The 17,930-nt window shown below is 33.8% G+C and overlaps 1 long non-coding RNA gene across 1 annotated transcript; it reads left to right on the top strand.

Moving 5' to 3' along the window:
• Positions 1-402: 402 nt before the first annotated feature.
• On the top strand, positions 403-17,429 carry LOC143043561 (uncharacterized). Its single transcript, XR_012968469.1, has 6 exons — positions 403-503; positions 13,831-13,915; positions 14,155-14,416; positions 15,368-15,484; positions 15,970-16,645; positions 17,269-17,429. It is a non-coding gene; the product is annotated as an uncharacterized LOC143043561 (long non-coding RNA).
• Positions 17,430-17,930: the final 501 nt, after the last annotated feature.

Here is a 17,930-nt window from a genome sequence, read left to right as displayed (position 1 = left end):
TGTATTTTGAAACACAAGGATTCGTTATTTTTATCGGAAAATAGGTGATTGCAGAACATACACTTTACAGACCAGTCAACCACCGGTATCTAAATTACATTGTTTTCTGGGATTAAGGAGACGAACGCCGACCGTATATTTTAATAATATTAAGCGATACAAGTCGAGAAATCAAATCGAAATACCAAAAGTTTACAAAATCATACATTTATATTGTATCATTATAAAGAACTAAGTCTTAAATCAATTTTGAGCCGTAACCTTACAAATAGCAAATTACTACAGATTTCTGTTACTTTATTGGCCTTATTTATATGTATAGAGTTTCTATTGATTTACAAACATATTTACATATATTTAATTAACAGAAAACTTGTATTGTTATGTTATATTAAAGTAGACAAATCAAGCCAAGCATATTGTAATATTAGGACCAATACCGGTGACAACTTTGTGAGAGAAAGGACGTTGATGGCATGACAGAGTTGCGGTGACATATTTCGGTGAGTTTTTTTCTTCAGATTTTTAGTTTCAATCATTTTTTAATTTAATCATGATAATAATTTACTTGTAGGTGAAAAGAATTATTTTCGGTAAACTTAAAAAAATAAATAAATAAAAAAATGCGTAAGCATAATATTAAATTTGAATTACAAGGATAATCATGCTTCATTACAATCGGTTTAAATAATTTTCTCTATAATCAGAAGCAAGACATAGCAGTTTAACATAATAATTGCAAGCACTTCGATTTTCACATTGCGAAAATAATTAGATTTTTTACGCGAAGAGAACCACTGACGTAACGGTATAGCATTGGCGCAATTTTTCAGCCAAAGGTTGTAACATATTGTTATACAAATATTAAGATATGATTTGTCTACCTTATATATTTTCAACCTGGGCTGAATCTAACTAAGGTTTGTGGTGGTGTGAGTTTTGAAGAAAAAACTCAACAAAAATTTCATGAATATTTTCAGAAAACGTTTTTAGAAAACATAGAGAGCGTTTAAAAATAATATCATAGTCCATTTTATAGAAAATAACCACCTGACGCGTGTGCGGAATGCTGCAATTTTTGAAGAATTTTTTTTTTTATGTGTTAAAAAAAATTTCATCATGTTTAATTTAGTATTTTTCACAACTATTAAGCTTCATAAAATGTAACTTAATGCAAGGGAGAGGAAGAAAAAAAAAAAACCAGCAAGCAAAAAAAAAAAAACCCCAACAAATAATAACAAACAAACACTTTCAGATATCACAGATTAAATTTATTCGTTCATAGTGTAGTAATTTACGTTTTTTTTATTGAGTTAAGCCTGCCAATTGATATTTTATCGTGTGTTTTTCTATGTTGTGATGTTATGCTATTGTTTCAGAAAAAGTCGAAGGTTTAATTGGTACCATTAAAACGTTTAATCCCGCTGCAAATGTTTGCACCTGTCCTAAGTCAGGAATCTGATGTACAGTAAATGTTGTTTGTTTATGTAATTTATACGTGTTTCTCGTGTCTCGTTTTTTTTTTTAAATAGATTAGACCGTTGGTTTTCCCGTTTGAGCGGATTTAAACTAGTAATTTTGGGGCCCTTTATAGCTTGTTGATCGGTGTGAACCAAGGCTCCGTGTTGAAGGCCGTACATTGACCTATAATGGTTTATTATTTTAAATTGTTATTTGGATGGCGAGTTGTCTCATTGGCACTCACACCACATCTTCCTATATCTACTTTGACTTCGATATTTCAGCTTGTTTGATAAAGTGAAATGCATATCGTATCTACGTGCTTTTTTTGGAGCTTTTTAAAGGCACAACAGTTTGGCTCAACTTAGAATTATCGACAGACATGTTCGCCATTTTCCATAATTAAATATGGAGACATCAAAAATTTAATTTTACTTTCCAAATGAATGCAAAAATTTCGACTGCGCATGTACTTTTTGACAAAATTGAAATAATGCACATAAATCTTATTGAGTTATGAACTCTTTTCAAGTTATGCCAGTTGTGTTTCGATCAATCAATGTCTGGAGAGATATCTCATTGGCACTCATTCCACATCTTCCTTGATCTATGTACACCTAAATAAAATTACATAATTAAAATTAATTTGTTTCTATAATAACGAGAATGAAAAACAGCCATTCTCATCACACTCATTTGTTCCGGAAACAGGCCTCAAAATCGTTTTTATAGGTTGAAAATACAAAGCAGCACAACAGGTCCGTGTAGCAGTATTATACTCTAATGTACAGTCTAACCTTGTTATCTTAGATGCTCATAAAAAATAACAAGATTGGTATTGGCAGGAAATGGCCACAGCATTTATTAACAGATATGATATATGTACTGTTATATGAAATGCAATTTGTGATATGATATATGTACTATTATATGAAATGCAATTTGTGATACATGTAGATGTAAGAACTAAAATTAACTGATAAAAATGCATATGTGTCTTTGAAAATGTTATATGATGATCGCCGAATATGTTTGAGGTGGCAGACCATATATGAAAAGGGGAAGTTCAAGATAAGCTATTAACCCTGGAAATCAGAGGCTAATGCTATCATACGATTACAATAAGTCTGTAAACTGCAAATATGTTATCTAAGCGCAGCGAAATCTGCCATAAATCAAGCGACTAACCCTGGATATCAGAAGTTATCGCTACCAACGCAAAGTTTAATAAAAATCAGAAAAAAAACAACAAACTAATAAATTTCTTTCCAAGTTATCCATTCAATTTCTATATGCATGCACGTCCACTCCTCGTCAAGGATTAAACTTTTTTCTTGAAAGACCGTCTCGTCATTAGAACTTTTGTACATCTTTCCACATAGAGTGATGATTTAATTGATGTAGTCTAGACAATACAATTCTGAAATAAACAAACAAAACCAAACAGCAGTATCTTCCGTAGGAATTGCATTCTACTAATAAATTTAAGGGAGGGTGGGCGGGTTTTAGAAGATAAATCTATGGCTAAAAAATGCGTCTGCTTTTCCTAAATGTCGACGTCAAAAAGGAGGATTATGGGTAAATCAATCACTTGCAAAGATCGATAATCCAACTAGAAACCAAATACTATTACTTGACGATGTAGTATAACGACGGACAGTGGTATGAGCACTACCGATAACTGATTTAAATTTTAGATTTTAAATCCTATTATCTTAGATGCTCATAAAAAATAACAAGATTGGTATTGGCAGGAAATGGCCACAGCATTTATTAACAGATATGATATATGTACTGTTATATGAAATGCAATTTGTGATATGATATATGTACTATTATATGAAATGCAATTTGTGATACATGTAGATATATGAACTAAAATTAACTGATAAAAATGCATATGTGTCTTTGAAAATGTTATATGATGATCGCCGAATATGTTTGAGGTGGCAGACCATATATGAAAAGGGGAAGTTCAAGATAAGCTATTAACCCTGGAAATCAGAGGCTAATGCTATCATACGATTACAATAAGTCTGTAAACTGCAAATATGTTATCTAAGCGCAGCGAAATCTGCCAAATTGGCGGTGCTGCGACAATTTTAGCCTATAGTTAAAATTTTCACAGAACCGTCAACCGCCAATAAAATTGGGGGGAGCTGCGCATAGCTGTGCCATTTCAAGCAAAATTTGATTAAAATAATTTTCTGATAAATGAATATGCCATTATATGATATAAATTGTAAATTAACAAGCAACTATTTGTATTATTTATAAAACAGCCCAATAATGTCGATATTTCGTTTAACTGTTCACTAAGAACATATATAGGCAACTAAAAACTGTCAAATAGATATAGGAAGATGTGGTGTGAGTGCCAATGTGACAACTATCCATCCTAACAACAATTTAAAAAAAACGTAAACCATTATAGGTAAATGTAGGCCCCCAACATGGAGCCCTGGCCCACACCGAACAACAAGCTATAAATTGCCCCAAAATTACTAGTGCAAAACCATTCAAACGGGAAAACCAACGGTCTAATCTATATATATATATATAATGTAATGTTTGAAGACCGTCATTGCAGTCTTGGCAATAAAACTCGAGACCAAATCAAGTTGTAACAGGCAAATCAATATATAACCTTGATATAAATTGAACTAGCTAATGATGAAAGTAACCTAGTTTGATATTTTAAATATATCATTTCCCAATGTGCACTGTAATATAGCTGTGAGGATCTTCCAATCTTTGCATTAGAATATTCTTCACCTTAGAGATAGTTAGCCATCGGTAAAAACAAACCTACCATCAAATTTTCACTTCCGACCTTTCAAAGCCAAATTACCTCCTCCCGGTCGTTGTCTTGGTTCCAAAATCACATTCTTAATATTGACGACCTAACAATCCAAACCCTTATAGGAGAATCGGCAACATACACACAATTAACTGGAAATTCGTATATGTAACGCAAATATGCACCCGCTTTCAAACGACCTAAATATTTTATTGGATAATCCATCACAACACAAGTTCTCTCCATATATAGATATATGAAGATGTGGTATGAGTGCCAAGAGACAAAAATCCATCCAAGTCACAATTTATAGAAGTAACCATTATAGGTCCATACCTATGTTGAATGAGTTCGACGAACAACGAGCATGTTTAATACCTAAAACATGTAGAGATCATATTTTGAGTATTGTAGAAAATTGGTATTTAGTCAAACTAGCTAACCATCAAAAGACAAAATAGCGGTCCACCTACTACAAGTCTATCTGGCAAATAGCAAAGCAATAAAAGCCACTGGACAAACACATTTGTCTAATTGCTCAGGAAGAATGTGTATAGTTGTATATTATTTTGAACTGTTTTACCTTCAGTTTAACCAAATGAGTTTCTACATATTTCTTGTAAATTTTGACATCAGTCTTGTTTAATGCATGATTTGTAGACCATGTATTGCTCATATTTTGAACTGTCAACTCCCCAACGATACATAAAAAGACCACGACAAGCCCAGGAAAAACAGCCTGGAATATCGTAGCTTTCGTATGCAGAACTTCATATACCTGATAATATTGACAAATTACGATGCAATATCTCTCTTAAAAAGTCAACCTACTGTCCATCTGAAGCAACCCTGAACGCTCCAAACCAACGCTTACTGTAAATTTTTAGTAAAGTCTTCATAAACATTTAGCTTATTGTAAATGCTTAAGCCAGATCAAGCTGATCGATGTGTACGTATTGTTCAATTAGCAAATCCTAATTTAAAATATATGCAGTAAAAGCACAACGTCCTGCAAGGACATAAGCCATACATTGGCAAGACCAAAATCTTTCCCGAAACTGTTTAACAAATGTAAAGCCCGTGTAAACTTTTCGTACTATCTACTACCGAATTGTGTATTTTGAATTATAACAAACAATCACAAGTCTATTCCAGTTTCGAAATGACCATATGAAAGTTATGTGTGGTATGATAAATGCTTCCGGTCCAAATGTACGGGATCGGATCACCCAAAAACGAGACAGACAATCTGCAGCTGCATTACTTGAGCCTGGAATATACAACGCTCAAATCTGAAATTAATTACCATTAATAACAATACTAGAGGACGAATCAACATCCTTACTAACTTTGATATTTGCTTGTTAATCATCAAATATAATGCTTGGTTTTAATATAATCTTAATAAATAATGATAAAAAAAAATGTTGCTAAATTGAGAGGTTAGAATTATCTTTTAACAAAAATTTTAATAAGATTAAAAGTATCTGATCCCAGTATAGCTCTTGATTGATTTTACATGATAGTAATACGAATTTACGTTTAATTCAGTTGTGTTTATTTGAGTCCACCCTTTATCCAATAGATGATACATCAGTTTGGATTCGAAATCAATGCAATCCAACTTCTATACAAAATTAAACATAAGATTAACATAACAAAAATTCTCAATTTGATATCTCTTTAAGATCAATTGTAATAGCATTTGCTAAAAATTCACTTCATATTTTGTCCAGTATACGAGTTCGTATTGACGAGATACTGCAACGAGTTGCTTACACGTGCCTTAAATCTCGGTCTAAACAGAGGCCTAGTTTGCTTAAATCTTACATTTTTGCCTGCCTTCAGGAAAACAGTCTTGTATGGGACACTGATCATAAGTGGGTGTTCCTCAAAGCAACTTAAACAAGAATGAGTATAAGCACATGAATGAACCCCGCATAAACCTTGGTAATTGAATGCGAAACATTTTAAGGACCCCATTCTTATTGCCATTACCAATACTAGACGGAGAATACATATTGAGTAGCCATAAGTCAGGGTCAACAACAGCCCAAGAACCAGCTGGATCCTGTGACATTCTGAGACGAAATTTTTCATCGTACGACTTCCATCCTAGTGCGCACCACTTAGCGCCTAGCCATATACTATGTATGTACTTGAGTAAATCTTGAAAAACAGTCGAGTGATCAGTAGTACAAAATATACTAATATAGACTAAAAAACGCATCTGTCCAGTTACCCAATGTACCTATTGTGTAAATTTCTGTTTTGTTGCTGTCTTGGTTGTATTCCGTGGGAGGGGGGTTACCGACTATTTTTTCAGGTATAACTGTGCCGACAGCACTTTCTAAATCATACCCGTTCTAACCAGAAAACGTTGCAAAACATACCGTTCTAAACAGAAATATTGTAGAAAAAAATCACCTTCTAGACATGCTTAGAATGCGAAAATGTATACCCTGTTCTAGACACGCTTGTAAAATGTATACCTTAGTCTGGCCAGAGACCTTTATTTTCTAGACTAGTTCAGAAATATAAATCCTGTCACCAAACAGTTTATCAATGTAAGCAAAAAACATACGTGTTTCAATATCCAGTATCCAATCTGTTCTTTTTAATTCAATTGTTTAAAAATTAAACCTGTTACCGACAGCAGTGCAAGAAATAGCAACCCTGTTCTAATCAGCAAGACATGAAAATAAGGGGCCTGTTTCTGTGTCACATTCTTACATATAAAAATAAAGGAAGACCCCCCTTTTTTGGGGGGTATCACAAGTCCTGTGAAATAACGACTTTCTAATTATCCACAGAAGAGGCCTCTGAATAAGCTAATGGTAAGGCCAGATCAACATATTCGCCTGAAATGATTTAACTTATCGACATTTCTTGCAAGCTCATCATTGTCCCATAGGCGTAGCATGCCGAAAAACAATGGTACGGTTTCGGCAAATTAGACATATGGGACACGAAGTGGCCCATCCAGCCTCGCTATTACGGCAGGGGGTATGGGGGCCGCTCAAGGCCCCCAGAAGCTCTGGGGTTTATAGCGTTAAAATCCTGCATTCTGAGTGTTTCCTGGCACTAAAAAATGTTTTTGAACCGCAGCATTTTTTACAAGACAATTTGAAAAAAAAAATGAATGTCTGTGTCTTTTGTAGTCATTTACATAGCAAGATTTGTAAATGAGAACAACACTTTCATACTATACCTCGCGACAAATCATTGTGCAAAATTCATGATTTACAAGTGATTTCTGTCAGTTTAATTATTATAAGATCTTACTATTATTATTTTTAAAATAAAACAATCAAAGTGAGGCTAGCAACTTTTGAGCTATAGTGAATAAAAAAATGAATGAGGATCGGAAATGGGTAAAAAAAACTACGACAATCCTCAGACACTGCATGCATGGGATAAACTGCAGCCGGTCTTGGTAGTCCTATAATATAAGACTTCCGAGGTTCATATCATTTACATTCAAAGTTTTTTAGCGGATATTTTTTTATCTATCAATGTTGAACCCGAATTCGGATAGTATCTGATTTTTTTTACTATCAAACCCCAACTCGGGTTAAACATTGATAGTAAAAAAAATACATGATAAAAAACGTTGAGTATAAATGATATGAACCTCAGAAGTCTTTTATTATAGGACTGCCGGCCCAGAAACAACGTGTTTTGGGGGGTGCACACTTTTTTAGACCCCATAACACACAAAAGAACTAAAATTAAAAACAAACAAGAAAAACAAAGGTTCCTGACTTGGGACAGGCGCAAAATTGCGGCAGGGTTAACATGTTAAATGTTTTAATGTGAACGTTCAGGACAATCACTTAAGTCGACACTAGGGGGTCATCTTTACCTGGTAGGATATAATTATTTTAAATGCTCATGCAGCGACTGTCAAGATGAAGAACTGAAATAAATCACTGTGTTCTTGATAATTTGTATCTTGTTTATAAGTATTGTGTACGATTTTGTCATATGCACATTTACCAGAGAGCCTGTCGCAATTACCGTGATTTTTACCGTCTTGCAAGAAGGACCTCCTTACGCTTCTGGAGCACCTTTAGTTGCACCAGTTTTTTTAGGGGTCCGTGTTTCTAATTTGATTTGATAGTTTTCAATGTTGAATGGTGCTGGTTGTCCTTGTGTGTCTTATTTGTTCTCTGGTTTGTCTTTTGTCCCTTGATCGCGATTCTTTTTTAAAAATACAATGTACTTTCTACATAAATTCTACACCATTCCTACAGTTTTTCAAAATTATTGTAATAAACAATGGAAAGAGTAAATCGGCGGTCTCACGAAAACCGCCTCCTGCTGAAGTATAGATATGTGAAATAATGGTGATTTATGCTCGGGTTTTATGTTACGAAAGGGCACTCAAAGAAAGGCACAGTGCAGAAAGGGGTACGAAGCCTTAGAGGTCTTACGAAGTCCCGAACATAACCAATCCCGACTTTTAATGAACAATTCCGGAGTCCCGATAAAGGTTATATTCCCTTTTGCAATACGGTATCTTACATTATAAAAAAAAACCCTCACCTCTGATTTCAATTGACATTATGCTCGAAATATTTGCAACTGTACGTTAAGAAAATAAACAATCAATCAACTGATTTTGAACTTGACTTGTGGTGGTTTTATTAAAAAAAACCGAGTGAAATCATTACATATATCGTTTACCTGCAAACCTAAGGATATGGCATTGTGCAAACAATAATATTACTTTTTCCAATTGTTTTGAGGTTTATACCTACATCATCTGGAATCAAAACTTGCAACAATTAATAAAAAAAAAAAAATGCTAGCTTCTTCGACCTTGAAAATATTTCCAAACTGATGCGTTAAACTTAAAGAGCTAGTAACATCATGTGGAGATTTTCCGAATTAGCTGGCGATTGTTGCTAGCTATAGCATTCTTCAGATTATCCATTCGTTTCAGTTTATTCAGTCTGTGTCAGATTGGCGCATGAACCAATAACAACACCCAACATTATCCGCAACAGCATCTTTAACAATTTTGATTAATTAATCATTAATTGGTAATCAATAAACTGATTACGGTACTGCGGTTTTCTTTCTTTAAGAAAACAGGCAGAGGTAAATGTAAAACATTTATTGTATGGAAGTTTGCATACTATGCTAGCATATTTTTTATTTAATATTTTGATTTTTTTGGTACGGTTTTCCGTACCTGCAGTAAAAATTGGTACGGTCGGAACCGTACCAACCGTACCGTGTGCTACGCCAGTGTTGTCCTTAATACTACACGGAGATGAATTTTGAAAAACTGGAAATTACCTGATTATCATCAGCAGAACTAGAAGTAGCGGTCGTGAATACCGGAGCCATAGTAAGTCATAGACATAACCTCTGAACTGTGTAAAGTTGTTGCTACTGGACCCTCTATATATATGTTAACACTCGAATCTCCATCAATGTTTGAACGCAAAAAGTTTTCTTAGCCTATGTAGAACACATTGTCGCCTCTTCCTACCAGATACCTTGAGCATTTTAAACTGAAAAAGACATGCTATGATAAATTATGTAAATATGTACTATATGAACATATAAGAATTAAAACAATGCAAAAGAAAAAAAAACAAAAAAAAACCAACGCATTTGCTGATTCTGCTGTGGCCGATCGTGTCTAAAAGCACGAGAACAAAAAAATGAATATAAGATTTGCCAATGCCAATGGCCCATCCATCGTAAAGCAAACAATATTTTATTTTGTATTCAATAATCCAGCCATCTCAACTTTTAACGTGCGTCTCTAATCAACCAAAATAATGCTAAATTTAGATTTAGAAGTTTGCTCTAAATTTGAACTAAATTCAAATTGTCAAAATTGCATATCGGAAATAAAATTTAGAAATAATTCGATGTAGTAGAAATCTATTTTCTTCTCGGAATGACGACAAAACCTGACCATGCCGTCTTCTAAAAATCATAATTTGCCATGACCCTTCGACAATTGTATCCATCGAGTCAAAATAAACGACAATTAAATCATTGATAAATATTATTTGAAACAGTTTTAAAACAAATAAGGTTTTTAACAACTTATGTGTCAGATTGGTTCCGATTTTTTAGAAGATAAATCTATGGCTAAAAAATGCGTCTGCTTTTCCTAAATGTCGACGTCAAAAAGGAGGATTATGGGTAAATCAATCACTTGCAAAGATCGATAATCCAACTAGAAACCAAATACTATTACTTGACGATGTAGTATAACGACGGACAGTGGTATGAGCACTACCGATAACTGATTTAAATTTTAGATTTTAAATCCTATTTTGTCGAACTCGATCGTGCCGAAAACACGGATTTTTTAAGTTCAGATAGAATTTCAATTTGTTAACGGCATTTTTAACTGATCAATGATTCTAACTCGGTTTATCAGACATCTGTGTTTACCCGAGTATAAGTTGATCACGTTGTTTCCTTTTTTTTTTAAACCATTTAGAACTATAAAAAGCCAAAGGATCTACACATAACCTTTTGGTTTTCGACAAGACTGTTAATTAAAAATAGAAAACAAGAATGTGTCCCCAGTACACGGATGCCCCACTCGCACTATCATTTTCTATGTTCAGTTGACCGTTGACTTTAATTTGGAATTAGAATTCGAAAGATCATATTATAAGGAACATGTCAATTTGATTGGACTTCAACTTCATCAAAAACTACCTTGACCAAAAACTTTATCCTGATTGAAGATGGACGAACGGACGTATGGATGGACGAACGATCAGACAGACAGACGAAAGGACGTACATACATGAAAACATAATGCCCCTCTACTATCGTAGGTGGGGCATAACAATCACGTTTATCAGTGTTGAACCCAAAGAAATAGATAATAAATATGATACGATTTTGTGCAAGCTAAAAAAAACGACCAAAAACATTTTTTTTTATGGATTTTTTTTCAAAAGGGAGAAGAAAGGTTCCGAAGTGACATCATAACTCATAAGTCAAACATAAAATGAGAACGCCATGACAATAGTCGAACAACAGTATCAAGACACAACATAGAATTTATCAGAAAATGACGCTTAAAGAAACGGTTTAGTTGAAAAATGGAAATCTTTGCTTTGTACATAAACAACACTTCTACAGGGTATCTACAGACGCTAGATACTTTCAAATGTATGCAAAAATTAATAAATTATACATGTATATGCAAAAATACTGTCTCCATCTTATCAGCGTACCTTTTTTATATGATATGTTCCGTAAAATAAGATATTAACCAATATTTGTCATTCTATTTTTTTTTATTGTAATGTCGTAAAAAGATAATGTGATAGTTTACATTAATATCAAACCCTACTTAACAAATATAAAGTCCTGATTTGATGCATTTTTGATGCATAATAACCGTTCACCATTCTTTTTGTTGTAGAAAAGTAAATTTTGATTTCTGCGCGTACGACATAAGTAAATACCGGTAAAATCTGTTTAAATTATTATGCAACTTTACAAAGTGATTAATAGTGAAAGTTTGCAATATGACGGGGTAGTTCCAGATTCATATTATCCAGCTTATGTTCTTAAGGATGTACTATAATATAGAATTTAGAATTGATACTACAAGCCATAAGAGTTTTAGTTAAGTAAAAACAAGCTAAAAATATTCATACGTTATGGAGCACCTTACCCTTCCGGAGCACCTGAGATCACTCCTGGTTTTTGGTGGGGTCGTGTTGCTTATTCCTTAGTTTTCTTTGTTGTGTCGTGTGTACTATTGTTTGTCTGTTTGTCTTTTTCGTTTTTAGCCATGGCGTTGTCAGTTTATTTTCGATTTATGATTTTGACAGTCCCTCTGGTATATTTCGTCCCTCTTTTAAGGAGCTCCTTTCCGAGATATTTAACTTTGTAAAAATTGCGGGAAAAGGCTGAGTCGGACTTTTACCTTATATTAATTTTGCATTTGTATTATTTGGGTCTCAAACCAAAAGAAAAGAAATCTACATAACGCTTAAACATGTTAAGTTTTCATTAATGATCTGTTATGATGAGCTATTGTATTAAGTCTTATATGGTAAGGAATATATAGGTGTAATGAGGCAGCATAGTTTCCCCAGATTCGTAGAAAAAAAAACCCCGAAGGAGTCCGAACATTCAACTAAAGTCCTAAACCTGATCTAAGCACATCATAAATACTTCAAAATAGATATACAGTATATAAGTAATGTCGGAAAATATTAAATATTTGTACCAGTTTAAAAATGTTATTTTTATCTTCCCCACAATTAGCTATATATTGTTTTATACTGCAATTTATACTCGACACCCTTAAGCTTTAAATGTTTCAATCGAAATAGTGGTCTTTTATCGACGGTCTTTAATCTTTTATACCCAGACTGCGTAAAGGAACCCCAAAATGAACTAGCACACGAAACAAAATGTTCATTTTACCGTTTGCTCAATATGAAAACGGAGCATTATATGACTTAACGTGTACAGGAAATGACCTTTTATGAGCTACATGTATGTAAACGAGCTATTGAGTCTTAGATGCATGATTTATTTTTGTATAAGTTGTTATAGTTTTTGAACTAGCTGTCAATAACTGCGAGTACTCTCAGATCTGTACTTAGTGTATTTGTGTTTTTGGATGTACAAGTACCCGGCCACGTCCACTCGGTGTTTTTTGTTAGATTTATTTATATGTTAATCCATCTGATGAGTTAAGTTTTTTTAATTGATTTGTTTCGTTCGGTCTTATGTTGTACTGTTACACACCACTGTCCAATATTACGGAAGTGTTGGGATCAGGCTAAAATTGTTAATCCCGCCACATTCTGTTTGTATGTACCGAATCTAAGTCAACATTCTTGTATTCAGTGGTTATCGTTTGTTGCTGTGTCATTTGGTGTCTTGTGACGAGTTGAACTGACGCGATTCAGCTTCTTAAATGTTTTTGTTGGACGTAGTCACTAGCTTGAATAATCAATGTTATTAAAAAAACATGTTTTGTTAGATAATGAATCATGCAGTACACCGCTTTTACTGCAATTGGGTCAGCAACGCTGCTTATAAGTTATCAATCATTGGTTATAGAATAGCAAATTCAATGTTTCAGATTTAAAAAAAAACCAACATTAAATAGTAATCTAACAGTACATTAAGTCAAAGATTTGCATAGTGCACAAGTTAATAATCAGTGTTTGTTTGCAAAGCTCGAATATATTCCTATTTTTATTTTTATTTTTTAAAATGTTACTGCACTGATTGAGTTAAGACTGATTTTCTGACTTGAAACATACGGATATCTGCATGAGAAATACTTGCAAAATCATGTTTGTTTGACTTACTCATGTGACGTTCATGTATTATTTTTACTTACACATTTGTTAATGCTATTACATAAGTGCTTGCAATTCACATCTTACTGTAAGTTTCAGAGTTTCATTTTCCTTGACATGATTGAAAAAACATGCACCTAAAATCAAGTCGAATTAAAATCTAAATTCATCCACATTTTTTGCAGGCCATTGGCTCATATGTGCCCACAGTTTTTGTTTAAATATCATATTCCAATTTATTTGCAGGTGAAGTTCAAGCCAAAATATAGATCAATAAAGACAAAATGGACATCAACAAAACCATTTTGGACGCCGGCCATGCAAACAAAATGTACGTATATTTGATATGAACGGAAATTATTGAAAAAAGGAAATAAAGATATAAAACTTTGTCAAAATTTTTAGCACAGATAAAAACCGACAAACCATGACCTCTTTTGAAGGTTATCTTTTTGATATCTGTCAATGTTTTAATCACACTGCCATTTTGAATAATTGTTAAAAAAAACTTCTTGTTAAAATACTTATGTTTTGAATAGTTTTAAAGGACTTGTGTATTTTTCTTAACAGAAATTGTACCTACGAAGATATACCACCCGTTCTTGAAAAGTATGAAACAGCGTGTCTTATGCTGCTTGGATTTGGCGGAATCTCGTTGGTTCTCGCGGTATCTTACAACTACATCAGACGTAATGTTTATCATGAAGAAAAGAATGTGGATAGGACTTTTGACGCAGGTGGAAAAGTCAGTACCAGTCTGACGGCTGTAACAGTGGCATCACAGCTACTCTGGCCCGGAGATTTGATGCAGAGTGCAACTGTAACTTATAAGGTATTACTCATGTCAATATAAAAAAAAGAAGATGTGGTATGATTGTCAATGTGACGAGTCTTCTAAAGAGACTAAATGACACAGACTTTTACACCTATAGGTCACCGTGCGACCTTCAACAATGACCAACACTCATACCGCATAGCCGCAAAGGCCTCGAAATTACAAATGTAAAACAATTCAAACGAGAAAACTAACGGCCTAATTGATGTTGAAAAAATGAAAGAAAACAAATAAGTAACACAGTACTAAATTACAGACTACTGACTTGGAACAGGCACATGCATATAGAATGTGGCGGGGTTAAACATGTTAGCGGGATTCCAAACCTCCCCTAATTTGGAACAGTTTCTTACAAAATATAGATTTTTTTTACTTCTAATTGATATAAAAGTGGTACAGCAACATATTATAAATAGATATACAGGATTTTAGTTAGGCTGGGTGTTTATCAAACCCCTTTGAATATTAAACACAAATGTCATATGTAAAAAGCGCAAATGTCATATGTTTTGAAGCGCAAGTGTCTAAATTAAAAAGCGCAAATGTTCTATGAAAAAACGCAAACGTACCGTGCCGGAATATTTAAACAATAACATCTTTGAATTGAAATCTTAAAATTAAGCCTCTGGTGATTTCCTCTCGTAACGTCAGAAAATGCCGACGCTTATTATAAACGCGATACAAAATTGAACACCAATTTGAAGTTACATATGGCATTTTGACTAAAATAGAAAGCTTAAAATGTTTTAACAAACATTATAACATACAGTTTTGTGAAGATTAAAATAACTTTAGGCTGACGTCTGCTTTTGTTACATCTTCCAAGTTATTATGATACATGGCGCCATAAACGATTGATACTGACCACTCATCTTAGACGACGATTTATATACAATATTATATTACTTTCGAACAAAGTTTTGTATAATATGATTTATATATTTGTAGACTGGTATAGCAGGACCGTTTTGGTATACAGTCGGAGCAGCCATGAACATAGCTGTGTTTCCTGTCATGTCTGCGCATCTAAAGACTAAAGCACCTGGAGCAAAAACCTATCCCCAGGTTGGTATATACCGTAACGTTTTATCAATTAGAAAATGAAAGTCCGCACAAAATAATCATGGTTGTTATCGTAGGTTCATAGATATAAGAAGATGAGTGCCAATGAGACACCTCTCCATTCAAGTCACAAGTCTGTCATATTTGTTTTTCGAAAATTGTTTTGTTATAAATTAAGCCTTTTTTTTCTCAATGGAATTGTGTCATATGTGTCATATCTGGGCCTTTTATATAGTAAAAGGCCTTAAAACATTTCCAACTGGAGTTACTGGACAGAATAGTCTGTATTCAGAGTAGTTTTATAGGTGTAAATATAGATATATGATTGTATTAAGAACAGTGTTTTGGATGTAAATATAGATATATGATACTCAATTCTAATCAGAGTCAGCTTAAAACGGAAATAACAATGCATGTATCTATTTTATTTTTTTAGTGAAACACTAGTGGTCTGTTTCCAATTGTACGTACACCTTTTTATTTTTTAGATCATTCAAGCACGGCATGGTAAACTGGCACATATAATATACTCAATACAAGCGCTTCTTGTAAACATGGTCATAATTGCTTCTCTAGTCGTTGCTGGTACTGCTACGATAAAATCAGTAACGAAAGATGCTTCAGATGAATTTTGCACTTTAGTCATCGCCACTCTTTTTGGATGTTATTCTTTCATTGGTGGATTGGGTACGACGTTCTATGTCTCATATTTCAATACGGTTTCTATATATGTTTGCCTCACAATCATCATTGTTAATATTTTCTATAACTCCGACAATGGATATTCATTTGACAGCGTTTATAATAAACTCACCAACGCAACACTTATGAACAAGATCGTAGACGGGAATTTAACAAACACGAAAATAGTTGCCGGAATAGACGGAAATCTCGAGAATAGTTACTTCACGTTTGTATCTGAGACAGGTATGATTTATGCACTTGTTGGTCTAGTTTTGACATCATCCATCACCTATTGTGACCAGGCGTCATGGCAGAGTAGAATAGCAGCCAAACCCATGCAAGGAGTGACCGGTTTCTTTCTAGCCGCTTTGATGTGGTTCGCCATTCCATCGTCGATTGCCGTAACAACTGGTATGACATTTTTGTCAACTGTCGATGAGCAAGGGTGTTTTCCGCTTAGTGAGGAACAGGTCGAACAAGGTAAGTTCAACAACATCTTTAATTTCCGGGTTATTGATCGATATTATGAACATATTTTTTAGATTCGTTTTATTAAATAAATGTCGAATTCTATGTATCACCATTATAGATTAGCGTTGATCATCTCAACGAGATTGTTTTTCTCACTTAAGCCGATACGAGTTGAAATGACTAATGCTAATCTGTTTATCGTTACATAAACCTTTGACGACGTTGTTAATTTCATTGACAGCGACACGTGCGCCCTTAGTTTCTAGCGATATTTTTTCATAACGCTTAACTATGATGAGAAAAAAAAAATTATCAATCAGTAAGATCAAAAGAAAATTTTGTAAAATAACGATAATTGATACCATCACTATAGATGTAAATAGATATAAATGTTTTTGACTTAATTTCCACAGAGTATGCATTAATGAATCGGGTCTTATTTTTTGGCGTTTTTTTGTCACTCATCCATACATTTACGGAATAGGAAACTTTGTCAAAGAGACATTTGCGGCCGAAGGCTACCGATTGGTCTTCAAAACAGCGAGAAAATCCCGCACCACTTAACGAAATACGCTTGTTAAACACTTATCACAAGAAACGATAAGGGCCAAAATAGTGTATTCTTATTTTAGGTTTGGTGACACCTTATATTGCTAAGAAGGTCCTCGGTGACATGGGGAGTTATCTGATCCTTATAATGGTTGGTATGGCGCTCATGTCGACAGGGGCAGCGGAAGTTATGGCAGTCTCCTCCATCATTGTTTACGATATATATGCTGCCCACATCGCACCGTTTCGGTAAGTAAGTAAGTTAGAAACAAATCTTGGAAATTAAGATTTTTTCATTTCTAATTACCGATGACATTTATTAAAACTTTTAAGGCTATTATAGCTATTATTTGTCTACATAGAAAGGAAAATTATCTACGAAATATCGAATCAAATCACACCTTGAAGTCTCATTTTATATAACATGACGTATTATATCGTTTAATGCACTTGAAGTAGTATACACACCGGATTTGTATGATTTAAACAACAACAAATGGAAGTTTTTAACGACCTTGACTGGCTATACAGCCCTTGCACGGTCGGTAATATGTTACATGATTTACATTTAGACCATGTGTCCTTTTCAATTTATCTGAAAAAAAAAACTGTTTTTCTTTCTGTTTTGTTAATAATTACAACCGCCAAGGAAATTTCGAGCTATACATTTTTGAAGGTTTGAATTATTCGACAAACCTAGAGGACTCCGAAAGTGTTTTTAAAACAGAAACTACAATGGGGCGAT

The sequence above is a fragment of the Mytilus galloprovincialis genome, chromosome 8 (assembly GCF_965363235.1).
Source record: "Mytilus galloprovincialis chromosome 8, xbMytGall1.hap1.1, whole genome shotgun sequence".
NCBI lineage: Eukaryota > Metazoa > Mollusca > Bivalvia > Mytilida > Mytilidae > Mytilus > Mytilus galloprovincialis.
The sequence above is the reverse complement of the archived record's forward strand: the minus strand, read 5'-3'. Positions and strand labels throughout refer to the sequence as shown.